Source organism: Cygnus atratus, chromosome 3, assembly GCF_013377495.2.
Source record: "Cygnus atratus isolate AKBS03 ecotype Queensland, Australia chromosome 3, CAtr_DNAZoo_HiC_assembly, whole genome shotgun sequence".
NCBI classification, from domain to species: Eukaryota; Metazoa; Chordata; class Aves; order Anseriformes; family Anatidae; genus Cygnus; species Cygnus atratus.
Window position 1 is genome coordinate 101,889,995 of NC_066364.1, and position 16,096 is coordinate 101,906,090.

Below are 16,096 nucleotides of genomic sequence, written 5' to 3' on the forward strand. Positions count from 1 at the left end.
AGCTACGGCTACAGCTCCCTGGGCTCCTCTTTCCAACTGCGACAGCATCAGTAATCTTTTGCTAACATTTATGGGTATAAAAGTTTTTGAGAGATCCCAGAACTGAAAGACTCTTACCTGTATCTTTGTTTTCCTTCCTGTGTTAATAACAGCCGCTATATTCCCAATAAAAATATTCAGAGTACCGTGTTACGTCTGTTTCTTAAATTGTGATCATTATGTGACTAATCATAATAATAATATGATATTAGTGGGAAAAATGTTAGAAGATATTCCCTAGAGGGAAATGAATTTCTTTTTATCATCTACAGTAGTTTATTTCACATATTCATGACCCTCCTGGTATTCTTTTTTTTATTATTATTTTTTATTTTTATTTTTTATGATGAGCCATAAAAATGACAAAATACATTAGCAAAGTTCTTGGTTTATGCTAAAATGACCATATTCAAAAATAATAACAGAGACTTGTATCAGCAATGCAAAAGATGCATGAAGTAATTGGTGCTTAATTTGTACACAAACTGTCAAGGCAGTTTTCCTCACGGCCTGCATCTTCTGAATTCATTAGTCTCTAATTAAGGCCAGTTGGGACCAGCAGTTAGAAGGTTAAAGAGGTTCTGACAGCCCTAATCATTGCTCAGGAAGCTGAAAATGTATGCAAAGTCTCGGCAGATGGGGTGAGATCTGCTTCTGCCAAGTGATAACTGTTATTCCTTTGCACCTCCAAAGCTGTCATCCTAATAGGCACATTTTAAATTTATTAATGCTCTAGTTACAATGCATACACAGTCTCTAATGGTATGTCATTCAGAGTATATAAACTGAGCAATTAACACATATTACCTGGTAATGGTAAAATTATTTGTTGCCTGTTTGATTTTATTTTTTTTAGTTTCCTAATCCAGCAAGAATAGTCATAAGCAAAGAGTTTTCTTTGTTAAAAAGGGGGGATTCTGAGCTGCTTGTTTGTTTGTTGGCCATTAATTCTTTGTTTCTACAGACAAAAAGCTCACAAGCCATAGCTAACTTTTCTTTAATTTTCAGTTCCTCAAAGATTCAGGTTTCGGGGTTGTATGTTTTTCAAACGTGAAATTTTAAAATGCATGTTTCATCCAAATAAATGGATGAAAATAGACCACAAAGGTGGTCTAATTTTTTTTTCTTCCAAATTTAGTTTTGTGTTCTGTTCCTTTTTTTTTTTTTAATTATTCAGAAAATTGATGTTCTCCCTCCACCACACTATTTCAATGAGATGCCCATATTTTGTTCCTCAGCATGGTGGTATCTCTCTCCTTAATCCTATTTGGTTTAAAGTTACCTAATCAAGAGAAAGGCATGTTTTTTGGTCTCTCCACCCATCTGAAGGCTTCAGCCACGGGAGGTCTTTAATTGAATGTAGCACCCATGCAACCGTTGTCTGTAATGTGGAAGCCTAAAAAAGAGCCTCCCTTGCAAGGAGCAGAGCATCCAGGAGAGCGTCAGCTACTGTACGAGCAGAGGAATCACAAACAGTACTAATAATGTGATAAGATGTTAATGTAAGCAACAGAACAATTATGTACCCGGTGACTTATAGACAGGCCAGGAACCCATTCCTCTGTTGGAATTAATTGATTTTGCTCTGTGTAATGAGCATAGCACAAGTAGGGAAAGGTGGTCGTGTAAATGAAATGTTGGGTCTGACTCTACCCTCACCACACTGAGTCATGAGAGACTCCAGAGACATCAGAGGGTTTCCAGATGTGCAATATCAGCACGAGATGCAGCCATGGGCTAGCTTTTTGCCTCTGGGATTTCTCCAGGTCACATTTCAGACCATAGCACCTGACGGTAAGTCACAGAATCACAAGCAGAGAATGACTGAGGTGGGATGGGACCTCTGGAGGTTGTTTGGTCCAAACCCCTTGCTCAGGCAGGGCCAAAGTCATCAGAGAGGAGACCCAAAATGCCCCTGTCAGCCAGCAAGCCTTCTACTGTGGTTTCTTGACAGCCTGGTAGTCCTGCTGAACTTAAGGAGAGTTTTCCTGAGCGCTGTGTGGCCAGGCCCTGTGTTAGCCAACAGGACTCCCCTGATGGATGCCACTCTTTGTGTCACTAAATGTGACCCAGACACGGGGAACTGCTGCAGAGGTGGTCCCTGCTGGGATCTGGAGTCAAATGATACTGCTAGCACTGTCTAGTTCTACAAAAGTACTTTCTTCAGCAGATCTCTTGGCAGAGAAGGACCATTAGTACCATTTTGCATCTCGGGAAGCTGAGGAACAGAAGGAAAAGTTACTTGTGCCAGGAGTGAAAAAAAAAAAAAAGGAAAGAAAAGAAAAGAAAACCTAGCATTCTTTCCCACCCGTACCACCTATCAAAGCTGATAAATGGTGTAGAACAGCTTTGACCTAGATGGTTTTCAGAGAATGGATAAAAGCCTTGATCACCTTGACCTGCATCACTGTTGTATAGGAGAGCGTTACTCTAATGATCTTCACTTTCTGATGTGGATGTACAGCAGAGCTCTAATCTTGACACCTTTCAAGTCTGAGCATCATATAACCAGCGTGGAGTATGCTTAAGCCTAAGCAATAGGTAGCCCCCTGAGTTAGTTTAGCTTTATGCTAGGACAGTTCATTTTGACTGAAGAGCTGCCTTATCTGAATGATCTACTTTTCTGCACCTCTTCGATCATCACTAAGTGGTGCACTGCCTCCTGTGTTGAGTTTCAGCTTGGAAAACACACTTCTCCGGGACTCCAGACCAAAAAAAAAAAATCATTTATTTTAAAAAGAGTTACTGAGGCTGAATGAGCTCTCAGGACACCCCTCACAACCTGCAGTTGAATGTGTGTTCTCACTGTGGGGCTTCCCCATCTCCCCAAGCAGAGCTGCCCCGTGAAAGCCCAGGAGGGAGGAAGGATGGGCCAGAACTGGGATGTGCCAGTGGAATGTCACCTGGCCTCTGCTCACCAGGTTGTTCAAAACGCTTTCAATTCTGGATTATTGTACGTGGAAGTAGGCGAGAGCTGAATTTTCTACACTGCTTCTAACCCAATAAATCAGGGAATTAAATCACAGTGGTATAATATGGTGAGGGTCAGGTTGAGGACCCTTTGAGTAGCCGGAAGGCAAACCATGTCAATGCAGAGCTGGGCTTGAAAACCATTCAGCTGTGGAGGCACAGCTTCCCGTTCCTTCAAGTACCTCTCTCCCAACCAGTCTGGAGCACAGAAACCAGCGGCTATCATGTGCTGCAGATGGATGAGCGACGGATCGCACACAGCTAGCTGAGTCTGGCATGGCTTGACTCCTCTTGTGTTTGCTGGCTACTTACCCAGCCAACAGCCAGACATTTGTGGGGTAAATCATTTCCAGTTGTTTCACAGAAGAAAACTGTCCAGCAGTATAAATAATAATTCTGCTCCGATAGGGTTTCAGTGCCTGCAGCGCTGGTGCTCTGCTGCATCCCATCAGCACCCTCCCCAGCTCCTCTTCTCCCAGGGGAGGATAGGAAGGTTCTGCTACAGGCATTTCATGGTCAGACAAAAGAACTGCCAGCTATTTTTTCCTAATATTTTTCTCTATCCTTGCACAGGGCACAAGTGGACAATGTTACAAAAGGTAATAGAAAATTTTGGTCCAAGATAACGGAGGCAAAATTGCAAGTGACAAAGTAGTTAACTTTATTTTCATTTCGTAAAACTCACGGGATTTGATGCAGCCTGGGGCTTTGTCAGGAGAGGATTCAGCATAGGTGAAAATCACTAGATGTGGCCGTGGCTTTTGCTGGCTGCTTTATACTGAACTGGCTCAGGGAGATAGCTCAGTAGCGAGAAGCTTGCTTTTGCTTAAATTCTGCAGTTTAGTTGCTTTTCCTCCAGGCTATCCAAGGTGATGCCCCCTGCTCACCACCCGCCTGGAGTCACACAACTGCCACCTCCTGCCAGCCAGCACAGAGATTTCCCTGCTCCTTTCCACCTTCCTGCTGCTGGGGTAGGAGGGCAGCGGACGGGAAGAGGCCATGCAGACGGTGACCCCATACTGCACTGAGCCCTGGGTGCCATCTCAGGCCCCTTGGCATCTGGTGTGGCTTTGAGAAGCCAAGGTAAGCAGAAAGACCTGTGGGAACCCATTATGTAGCTTGGCGGTGTCACCGCTTTGCTCCGAGCCATGGCATCTCATCCTGCAGACCTTCTGGGCAGAGCGAGATTCAGGTGTTTGCTGAGGAGCAGCAGGAGCTCAGGATGTGATGAGGGGCTTCCCTCAGGGCTGGACAGAGGTGCTGGCTTCCCTCCTGGCCCACTTCATTGCGGGTGGTTGTCCTCCAGATAGACTAATAGCACTGCACGGTCCTGCTTATGCTGTCGGTCAAACAAGTGTCTTCCACATGGGGAGTTTTGCCAAATATTTATGTCTTGCTCAGCGCCACAGTATGGGAACTGTTGTGTCGATTTGGTATGGAGGCTGTGTGACTCTATAGCCCGAGCATGCAGCAGCTCTTCTCAGGGCTGCAGTGACACCGCACCAGAGAAGAGGATGAGCTGATGGTGCCACCACCAATGGTGCTCAGTGCTGCGACTGCTTCCTCAGGTTAGCTGCCAGCACTGACACCTAGCTGCACTGGGATGTGCTCCTTTCACAGCCGTGCTGCCCACCAAATGTCACTCAGATGAGGACATCTTGTGCCCACAGATGAAAGAGACCACTTGGGCCAGATGGTGCTAAATGGTGGGGAGCTGGTGGTAGGGCGAGGGCAGGTTGGTGGTTGCATCTGTGCACAAGGTGTGGGATGAAACACATGGGAGTCCAATGGACTGGAAAGTGCTGCAGGATGAAAGGCTGGAGCTCAGCTCCTTTTCAAGAGATACGGGCTTGGAGCAGACGAGGAGTACCAGAACAAGCTGTCACGGGCTGCTTTCTCAGTAGCAGTGTGAATTTCCCAACATCTGGTGCCTTCCTCCAGGACGGGTAACTTCCAAGCCTCAAGGCCAACCAGATTTTTCTGCAACTGTGTGCTAGCTTCCCACAGCAGGGAGAGCTGGGGGAACTGGTTCTGGTACAGGTATTTTTCTGCAGGGCTGGAGTCCCTTCTGGTCCGGTGAGGAACTGACAATCCCCATGGCATGCTGAGCCTCACAGTCACGCAGTGAGGCTGCCCAAAGCTCAGGGTGGTCAGCAGGACCCAGAAATGACTGCAGGTTGCAAACACAAGCCATGCAGTGCTTCTGTTAAACTGGTGATCTTTGCCTATGTAGCTGAGTTTAGGGAAATAATTCCAAACGTGTGGCCAATTTGTGTTCATTCCATGTGTGTCAGAAAAATGTCTCCTGTTTTATTTTTTCTCTCTGTCATAACCTTAAGGAAGGTCTCTGTTAATAGCTATTATGCTGTCCAGTTCCAATGTCATTACTTGCATAACTCTTCTCACATTAAATAGCCTGTCTAGTGCTCGTCCAGCAATGTGCGCTCGCAGCCCAGAGAGCCAACTGTATCCAGGGCTGCATCAAAAGCAGTGTGGCCAGCAGGGCAAGGGAGGTGATTGTCCCCCTCTGCTCTGCTCTCGTGAGACTCCACCTGGGCCACTGCGTTCAGCTCTGGGGTCCCCAGCACAAGAAGGACATGGATGTATTAGAGTGAGTCCAGAGGAGGGCAATGAGGATGATTACGGGTCTGGTGCACCTCTCCTATAAAGTCAGGCTGAGGGAGTTGGGGTTGTTCAGCCTGGAGAAGAGAAGGCTCCAGGGAGACCTTACAGCAGCCTTCCAAGGGGGCTACAGGAAAGCTGGGGAGGGACTCTTTGTCAGGGGGTGGAGTGATAGGACAAGGGGGAATGGCTTTAAACTAAAAAAGGGTGAACTTAGATTAGATATTCAGAAGAATATCTGAGGGTGACAAGGCACTGGCACAGGTTGCCCAGAGAAGCTGTGGATGCCCCATCCCTGGAGGTGTTAAGGCCAGGCCGGATGGGGCTTTGGGCAACCTGGTCTGGTGGGAGGTGTCCCTGCCCATGGCAGGGGGTTGGAACTGGGTGGGCTTTAAGGTCCCTTCCAACCCAAACCATTCAGTGATTTTCTTTTCGTTGTAGAAATGCTTTCTAGTGCCGGATTATCACTCTCATCTCTCTGTTTCTGCTGACAGGATAGAGGTTGAGAGCAGCTAAGTAACTCACTCAAAGTGCTGGCAGCAGCAGGGCCAGGCAGCACAAGCAGCCCTGTCTTCATGTAGTGGTGAACCTCGGCTCCACAACATGAGTAATAACCATCTCTTTTTGAATTGCTTGATGAGGTTGGAAAGCTTGTGTTGGAACTGTGGTTGAGCATCACTGAGGTCCAGGGAATGCACTGTGTGGCACTGGGGAAAGTGGGATGTGGTGAGACATACCTGGTGGTGTAAAAAAGCTTAAGAGGTGTTTTGAAAGTTTTGGTGTAAAAGAAACCTCCTGCAATAAATAATGTAATAAGTACAAAAATGGTTGCATTTATGAAACTATAGCCAGTAATGAGTTGTTCTGCTGGAGCTCTCTTAGACATGAAGCATTTCTCCTTGGGTGCATGTACAGTGATTTTAAGCAGATTGTATCTACAATGCTACAGCCTCTGACATATAGTTATTATAGTTGATGCTGCATGCCGTCAAAGCAAGATGTGACTTGTCTACTATACCATGCAAAGGTGAACCGCTCCATAAGAAAAGAATCAAGCAGTGTAATCCATTAGAGTCCATTTACAAACTAACAGATATTTTACAGACATTCAACAGCCGTTCAATCAAATCATAATCTCAAAAACCTGCCAACAATAAAACCCATAAATTAAAATCAAGTTATATAAGCATGACTTGATGAACCTGATGTAATTTGATGGCATGAGATACATATCCTACATTAAGGAACAAATTCCCCTTCTTTTCTCTTATCCACTAATAGAGGGGCAGAAAATGAGTAGCAAATGTTTTGTAGCCAGAAAACCTGAACCTGAGCACAGTGACATTATTTTATAGGGGATTATTGGTCATTAGATTCTCCTTAGCATATCACCTTTTTATTAACAAATTGATGGCTGGATAGACTTCCCATTAAAGGCAACTGTTTCTTTTAAAGGGCAATATACAGTGCATGTTGTGTGCTTAGACCCCAGTGCAATGACCTTTGCTTCTGCATGCAGCTCCACCTAAGGAGCAGAAGGTCGTATCTTGCAGCCCTTCTCAGAATTCAGATTTGTATTCCCTGCTGGAGCCCCAAACTCCAGCTCAAGGAGAGAACTGACATGCTGCAAATAGTGTCATGGATTGCCTCATGACTGCTTGTAGGACAGAGGGTATCTTGCTGGAATCAGGACCTTCATGGTCAGGTGTTTCTCAGCATAATGACATTGCTACTAATGGCATGAAAGGTAATGCACACTGGAGATAATTGCATGAATAGGTGTTTTGTAGTATATTTAGGAAAGAAATTCCCATTTTTGTGGAACATGGGGTACACAGGAGCCTGGGGGATATTGTCAGTGAAGGAGCTAGCTGAAACTGCATATAAAGGCCAATTTTGGAAGTGCATGCTCATTACCTGGATTACATAGCTCATACACCTCCAGTGCCCTGTGTTGAAGAGGTCTGAAGGCTGGTATACCAGTTCTTTGCTTGGAATAGCAAATGCATCCCAATCCTTATACCAGAAGAGAGAACCAAATAGGATATGGAGTTGCCAGTCTTGACCTGGACCTCTTTGACAGAGACGAGGCTTTCTCTGAGCTGATGGACCCAAAAGCCTTTGCAAGCTGCAGGGCTCAGGTGGGCACATAATCCCACCCCTTGCATGGGGACGGGTGGGAAGGAGCTGGGCAAACACAACTTTTCAACTCCACTACATGTAGAAGCTGCATCCCTCCAGGTCTTAAATTTATCTGAAGTGTTCGCTGGGAGGATGGGGTCCCCTATGCAGCACTGCAGGGGAGTGGGGAGCACCTGTGGCTTGGGCTGGGCTGGGGACCATTGGAATGGTCAGAGCATCCCTGAGTAATGGAGATGGACTAGTTAATCTTCCCAAGATTCATCCCAGTGTGAGAAGAAAAAAACCTTTCTCTAGGTGTGTGTTTTGCTAAGGTGCTGCTTTGCTTTTGAGAGAGTAGCCTCTTCAAAGGGATTGGCTTTGAAACCTCAATACCTCAGTGAAACAATAGTTGATTCTTTGTACTGAATATGTTCAATTACCACAGTGCCTTGCAGGATATGACACTGGAAAGGTTATGCATAGAGAGGATAATTTTGGTTTGTAGCCTCTAAATGTGCCTGGCCGCAATAGTGTGGTGAAAGAAGATGTCTTCCAAGAAGTTCACATTACTGGCTGTAGTAAAATAAAATAGCTATATTGTTTCAGCCAGCAATTTCTTCCCATTGTCTTCACTTTAAAAACCATGCATACTCAAAGGCGAAGGGATGTGTTTCACTACCATTTGAGAACTGTACTGTAACCAAATATTATCTTCATTTTGCTCCTTGTTTCATGTTACTTTCTGGTCCTTGAGTTCTCCAAAGTTCATCACTGTCTGTGACATTACTGTGACTTGCTAACTTTCTCATTATTTCTCCAATCAATAGGAGAACAATATATTGTGTTATTCTGTATTTCAGTTACCTGTCACTCAGTGTTTTATCTCCATTGATACTCCAGGTACTGCTCACAGAAACTAAAGTAGGCTGTCTTGTCTTCCGCTAATCTTGAATGCCTTTTGTTAGAGAGGTGTTTTGTATTCATCAGTCAACTAAGGACTCATCCTGAAGAAGCCCTCAGTCAGCACATAGATCTCAGTGAAAAAGGGATATGCAGCTTGTAAAATATTCATAGCAAAAGGTACCTCAATCATTTTCACCTTTTGACCCTTGGAGGCTGAAAGGATTATCAGCAGTAAGTGGCAAATCTTATGGATGAGGAATTTTCATAGATGAAATACCTTTCCATACCTTTTATCCACTTTTGATATTAAGCCTATTCAGAAGGGGCATTTATCTACCCACTCTATCTGCCACTACAGTTGTGTCCAACTCAAAACAGTTTTAATAAAAGTCCAAATTTGAAACGATAGTGATCAAAACCTGGAAATAGCGAAGACTTTTTTAAGACAGGGAAAAATGCTGTGAATGTTCATTGCTTCCTGCATTTCGCTGTGGGCAAAGAAGAGCCCTTCTAAAATAGCTGTAATAAATACAGCGTAGTACTAGTATTCATAACCAAAACTGTGGTTTGGGGAATCAAGTGACAAGTCATTTCCATTTGTGAAGTTAAAATCTAGCACGATAAGTGAGATTTTCTGATACTTACAATCTGCTAAGGGAGGAAGATGAACATTGATGGTCTGCAATTAGCTCATCCAGGGATCTCCACAGCTAAGAGCAGGCTGCAAAATCTGTAACAGTGACTTGAGGAATGATTGCAAGCTGAAATGGTCTTCTAAAATTGGACATCAATTCTCTAAAGCTAAAAAAATATATAAATATTTTTTACCTTTCTAAATAAAAAACATCCCAGCTTTGGTGCTAATCCAGACAGTTCAATCCACAGACCAGATCCTAGAAGTAACAAAAGCTCATCCACCCCTTCTACGTGGCAGGTTAGCAGCATCACAAGTGTGGTGCAAGGGAGTGTAGGTGACCAGCAAAAAGGGTGCTCACCTGGGCAGAGCCATGTACCAGCTGGGGCCGTGCTGGGTTCCTGTCCCGATGTGCACAGTGGAAAGGAGAGGTGCCTGGTATGAAGCCCCATCTCCAGGGCTGCTGGGATGCATGATACATCCCACACAACCCAAAGTGTGGGGTGACCCTCGTGTCATTACCAAAATGGGGCTTGCCAGGCCACCCACTGGTTGTGTTGGTGATGCTCTCCATCAGCAAATGGCTTTATAATCAACCTGTAGGAGAAGCAGCTCATCTGGTGATATTTTTACTAATAAAGGTTTTAGTTGGACTAACATCTGTTGCTTAACAAGTTAATGTCCAAGTGAGCACACTGGATGGGAGACAGAGCAGCCTGAAGGTTAGATCATCAAGGATATGACAACATTGCGTCCTTGGGCCAGGGAAAGTTATAAATGAGTTCAGAGATGGGCTGCAGTGAGTCTCCTAGCCGCTCTGTGCCTCAGTTTCCCAAAATGTAAATCTGGGTCAGCATCACAACCTTTTGAAAAATACCAGCAAACCCCCTTTTCTGTAACGGTATTTGGCTGTGTATTGCTGCACTTTTTTGCCTCCTGTTAACCAGTTCACATGTGAAGTGTTTTTCACCAGTTAACAAAGGCACCTATCATATTGTTTTGTATTGAAATGCCCCTTGATTTCAGTAACCCATCTGCTGATTCTTGCCATAATATGGAAATGACTTAGGAGCTGTTTGTAGTCCACACTTTGCCATCTCTCTGTTCCCCCTAGAAGAGTTTTTGCTTATGCATTTCCATGAGAAGGACCCACAGAAACAAGGGGAAAGCAAAGAAAGTTAATATATGTAACAGGCCTTGTGTGCTCTCTCCCAGATATTTTACTTCAGAGAAACTGATATCAGGATTTGGCTCAATGTGCTCTTTGAGGAGCATGAAGAACAGACATGGTGAATATTGATGGTTAAAATTGTTTTCTCTTTAGCTTCTGTTAGTGATAGTCCTCTTTCAATAGGAGTATGGAATAGCAGGTGGACAGAAGAATACTCCTTGGTGGAGATACCCTTCTAGATGGCAAAAGTACACTCTCTCTCCCATATGGATATAGCACCTATAAAGATTTATATTTCTCCTGGAGTCGTCACTTGTGATTAATAAAGTTATTTTCTCTGCCTATGGAAAAGCTCAGGCCTATGATTTTTCAACTGTATTAGAAGATTTCCAGAGTTATTTCAGCACTGTTGCCTATAGGGGAGAATTGAATGTGCGTCTCAACAGACATCCTAGCAGGTTTGATGCTTAACTTTCACTGAGGTCTCAGTGTTCTCAGAGGTCTGTTCATCAGTGGCTGAAGTTGGGAACCTAAATCCTCATTTGGGCATGTAGGAAAGGAAGCTGGTCTGGGAATAGCAGAGAGCACAGCAGCTCTCCCAGGTTTACTGGGACTAGCTGAGTGGCTTGTACTTTGGAAAATCAGAGAACGTCTGGGGATTAAATACTTGTTTCTAGGCATATTTAGCAGGAAATAGCTGGATGTCCGAGGTCTGGGTCGTGCAGTAGTATACACCGATGCAGGACATTCATCTCAGATGTGCTGTCTGTGCAGGCTCTCTGGCATACTGTATGAGGACGGGCACGAAGGAGGGACAGGCACTCACTCCGGGTGGTCACAGCAAAGAGCCATGGGGTGCCTGTCTCCTCCAGGAACTGCAGAAGTCTGATTTTCAGTTTCTGCTGAATTCTTCCTGGCTAGTATCAGAAAACAGAGGATAATTGATTGTATCCTTTTGATTATTATTATTTTGATAACACACATACAGAAGCCTAGCATTCCCGAAATGTTTCTCCCCTGAAATGGACCAAAGACCTAAGATATATCCATATAAAATGTCAAACACCTTCTGGAACACAAACTGGGAACCATCAGACTTTTGTAGTAGAAAATCTACCTGCATTTCCTTCTGACCCCTCAAAATATTCAGTGAGTAATTTCAGAGCCTGTAAAAATACAGACACGGAGCCACATCCTGCCATTAACTTCAAAAGAAAATTAACAAACGAGTATGCTCAGAGGGGAACCTTATTGTTCAGGGAGGGGCAGGGCAATACAGAGGCTTTCACCACGAGGTCACTGCTCTAAATCCAGCTGAGCAGGTAGAAGGCAGGCTGGAAACAATTGGCACTAACCACTATCTCTATAGGTCGTGTCAGCCAAGGAGTTATAAGAACCGAAAGACTGAACTTCTGACCAGGCTTTTTAGCACTAATGTTCTCTGCAGCCACAGTGACCCAGACACAAGTTATGCCTATACCCAGGGGTTAAATCAGGACTGGGGACTGCCCTCTCCAGTGGGCTGAGACATCTAGAGCATGCAGGAGAGGAGGGACCATCCCATGCTCTGAGATCCCAAATCACCACCATGCTGAGCAGCACTCAGTAAACCACCCGTGCTTCAGTCTGAAGCGCTGATGCCTGTCCTCTTCCAAACACCAGGACCACTGCTTGCTTCCAAACAGAATCACAGAATCACCGAATGGCCGAGATTGGAAGGGACCTCTGAAGATCACCCAGTCCAACCCCCCTGCCAAGCAGGATCACCTAGAGCACATTGCACATGATCACACCCAGGTGGATTCTGAATACCTCCAGAGAAGGAGACCCCACAGCCTCTCTGGGCAGCCTGTCCCAGTGCTCTGTCACCCTCCCAGTAAAGAAGTGCCCCCTCATACTGAGCCGGAACCTGCTGTGCTTCAGTTTGTGCCCGATGTCCTGTCGCTGGGCATAACTGATAGCAGGCACAAAGAGAAGGTGTGAGGGATGGTATTTGTAGATCACTTTTGCCACCTGAATCAAGGAGCATTCTCAGAAACACAGCACAAACTTCATCATTTCCATACCTAAGCTGAACAGATAACAACACATGCAAAGAGATTTTCCTTATAATATTAATTAACATACCCAATATGAAAAGAAAAACAAAAGCAACTCCTTCCAGCCACATATCCCTCAGTATTAAAGAGCAGCATTAACTAGAAATGAAGCACTGATATGCCAAATCCCCCTTTGCAAATGGGCTGAGTGCTTTCATTTTGCATGCTGAACCAACTGAGTCATGAGGGAGCAGGAGCAAGATTTTAATTCCATATAGTACATCCCCAACTCTGAATTTATTTACCAAGAATAACATTTATTTAATGTAATTTAGTTCTAAATATTTAAAAGCTCACTTTGTTTAATATGTTTTCAAGTACAAGATGTTAAGTAATTATGTATGATGTGGTGGTCTTTTATTAGGTAGTTAATGACCATCTGGGAATTCAAGCCCCAAGGCAATGCCAAAGGCTTCTGAGTATTAGCTGGCCATTAACATAGTAGTAATGGACTAGCACACTCTACATGATTATGACTATTAACTAAGCATAAAAAAAAAATCAAATTAAAATAGGAAATTCAGGTTTAAGGCTTCTCTAGCATCCTTAATTTAATCAGATCACAGTGACCCATATGGCTGAGTCTTGTGTTGAACTGGATCAAACAGCAAAGAGATTCAAGCCAGAACCTCCCCTGGCCATGACAGAGTTGCATAGTGGGGACCCCACTGCATCCCTTCGTGACATCCTACAACCCCATTCACACGAGGAGTGCTGCTGCCATCCCAGTCCCCCTGCACAACCCAGGTGTCAGACACAGGAGCATGGCAGGATGCTGCCCATCCCTGGCACCATGGTCAGAGCCAAGAGGGGTGCCCCAGCCTCCTACACACCCCGGGACTTAGGGGGAGCTTGTGGCCTCTTGAAGACCAGTGTTACCCCAAAGCATTGGCACAATAGGCTCAGGGATACAATTGTACTTCCCAGCTGCTGCTCACTTTGCAGCCATTGAATTTTTCTGGTGTTTTCTTTTCTCTTTTAATTAGGTGATGAAAGACAAAGATATCCATTGTAAACAAATCTAAGATAAAAAGGCCTAGTGCATTTTAATATGCTCAGGCAGTATTGCAGTTCATAAACAATACTTCAGAGAGGAGGTAAGAACAGATACTGAATCGGTTTCACAGCTGCTGTAATATTATACTTCTGCTCTCATAGGCAGGTATCAACATTGCTTTCGCAGAAGTTAGAGATAGGAAAGATCTATTAGATTATACTGTTCTCTTGACATGATAATGTGCTCTGTATAGACTTGTATTGAGTTTGTTTTGCCATCGTTTGTCATAAAGTCTCCGCAGACTTGAATTGCCATCATTTTGCCATCAGAATGACATCTTAATACGGTCTCTGCTCCACAGAGTTGCCATGACATTAGCATGAGATCATTAGACTATGCTAAGTCTCATGCAAGAGAGAAAAACATGATGTTATAGAAAATTGCTGTTGGGATTAGATAATTTCATTTCTATTTCTTTCATTGCACTACACAGGTCTTTGGTCAGGAAAAAGAGAGATCTCTGAACACTGGGGTAAATGGAAACCTACTGGACGTTCAGACACAGACTGTGGTAATCTGTGTAAAATATCTTCGTTGTTATCACAGACAAAAAAATATCAAACAAACAAAAAACACACGTTTTGCTCTGGCACAGGGATCAGATTAAAGTTGGGTGTACAGAGTCTTAAGTAAAACATTAAAAAGCAAGAACAGTCAGTGACAATGTTCTTCACATAAAGAAGAAACGGCAGTACATAGAGGCTTAACTAAAGACTTTCCAACTTTGTTGTTGTTGGCAAAAAAAAATATTGAAAATTTTATTACACATTCATTTGTATAGCACTGTGCATTCCTAAAGGGCCCAGAGAAACCTGAGCTCTTAACAAGCCACATAGTTCTGAGGTGACAATTTCTCCACTGCTTAATACAACCACCTCTGGGCTGAAACATGTCTGCTTAACAGGACATAGCAATGCTACACAAAGCCAAGAGGCAGAGAAAAAAATATGCCCAAGGTGTGTGCAGTTAATACAAAATATTTGTGCTGCTGTGTCTCTGGAATATGCATGATCTCAAGTCCAGGAAAATGAAAAGGTTAAAAAAGTTACAACCAAAGAAACAACAGGACAGTGCCAAGTGAAAGGTCACAAGACAAATGAAAAACACATCAAATGGCTCACCCACTGACATGCTCTAATAGCAAATTGACCCCCATCAAAATGTGCACCATGAGCACAGTATCAGAAACTCTCCAAAGAATGCATGAAAATGTTGGCTTCCTAAATTAATCAAGTTTTATGGATTGCTTGGAAATTTTGGTTGGGACTTCTAAATACTAATGTACCACTTCAGCTAATATAATTTCCCCTTGAAAACACACCTTCTTTTCCAGTAATAGGAAGCAGGTTTATTGCTGCCACCACCCCAATTTTATGGCACCCTGCATGCTCACGTGTGTTGCCCAATACTAGGAACAATCTTGGCTTAAATTTTATGTCCATTTTGCCTTAATCATTTCACTCCACTGTGCAAAGGGGAAAAAGAAAATAAAGGTTTAATGTGAGATGTGAAGGCAAAAGGACTGTACTTTCTAACAGTGTATGCTCTGCTCATCCATAGCAATTATTATTGCTCATTACATTTCCATGCAGAAATCATTACATTTGATATCACAATATGCATTTTTTTATAAGTAAGCTTTAAGCGAATTAGAATACTTAATATGTTTTTTGAACTTTTGCCAGGCGAGGGCTCCCAAGCCGGCTCCTTCTATTTACATTGCAGCATTTATCCATTTCCAAATATGAGAAGATTTATCTCTCAGATTCTGTGTAAATTCAGTACACAGATAATTTGTAAAAAGCTTTCTTTTTCAAAATGTTCTGTGGTTTTTCTAATCTCATCTCTTTTCTAATTTCCTAATCATATAACCTTGAAGTCTAGAGACACAGCCTGTGATAATCTGCGTAAACTGTCTTTATTGTTATCACAGACATTTAAAAAAAAATACACACGCGCACACACATCCAAAGCTGCCTTTTAAGTAATACTTTAGTCACAGTTCAATCAGATCCACATTACTGCTACTCATCAGATAGAAAGTGTTCGCAAGCAGAAGGGGGATATTGACTTTAAAAATTCGCTGGCGAGGCGTACAGAGCCTGCAGGAATGTCAAAACTCCAACCTGCATTTTGATGTTTTTGCCTCAGGTTAGTCTTGACTGACATGCTTGGAGCACTCTTGTTTGTGCTCCGGCATCCATTAACTGTCCTTGACTCAATGTTATACAGGCCTTTACGGTCAGCTCGGTGCCTAATGGCTACAGCAGATTAGGTGCCACGAGGTGTAAGAAAAGCATACGCCTCACTTTAAGGGATCACATTGCTTGGTCCCCGCTTCATTAGGGGGTATTGTTTGATCCCAAATTAATGAGAACCTGTTAATTATTATTCTGACAACTGTGCTTTGTGTGGGAGCATGCCAGGCAAGTGGTGGTTTAAAGAAGTCGAGTTTCGCAAAGGAAAACAAAATGTCAAGG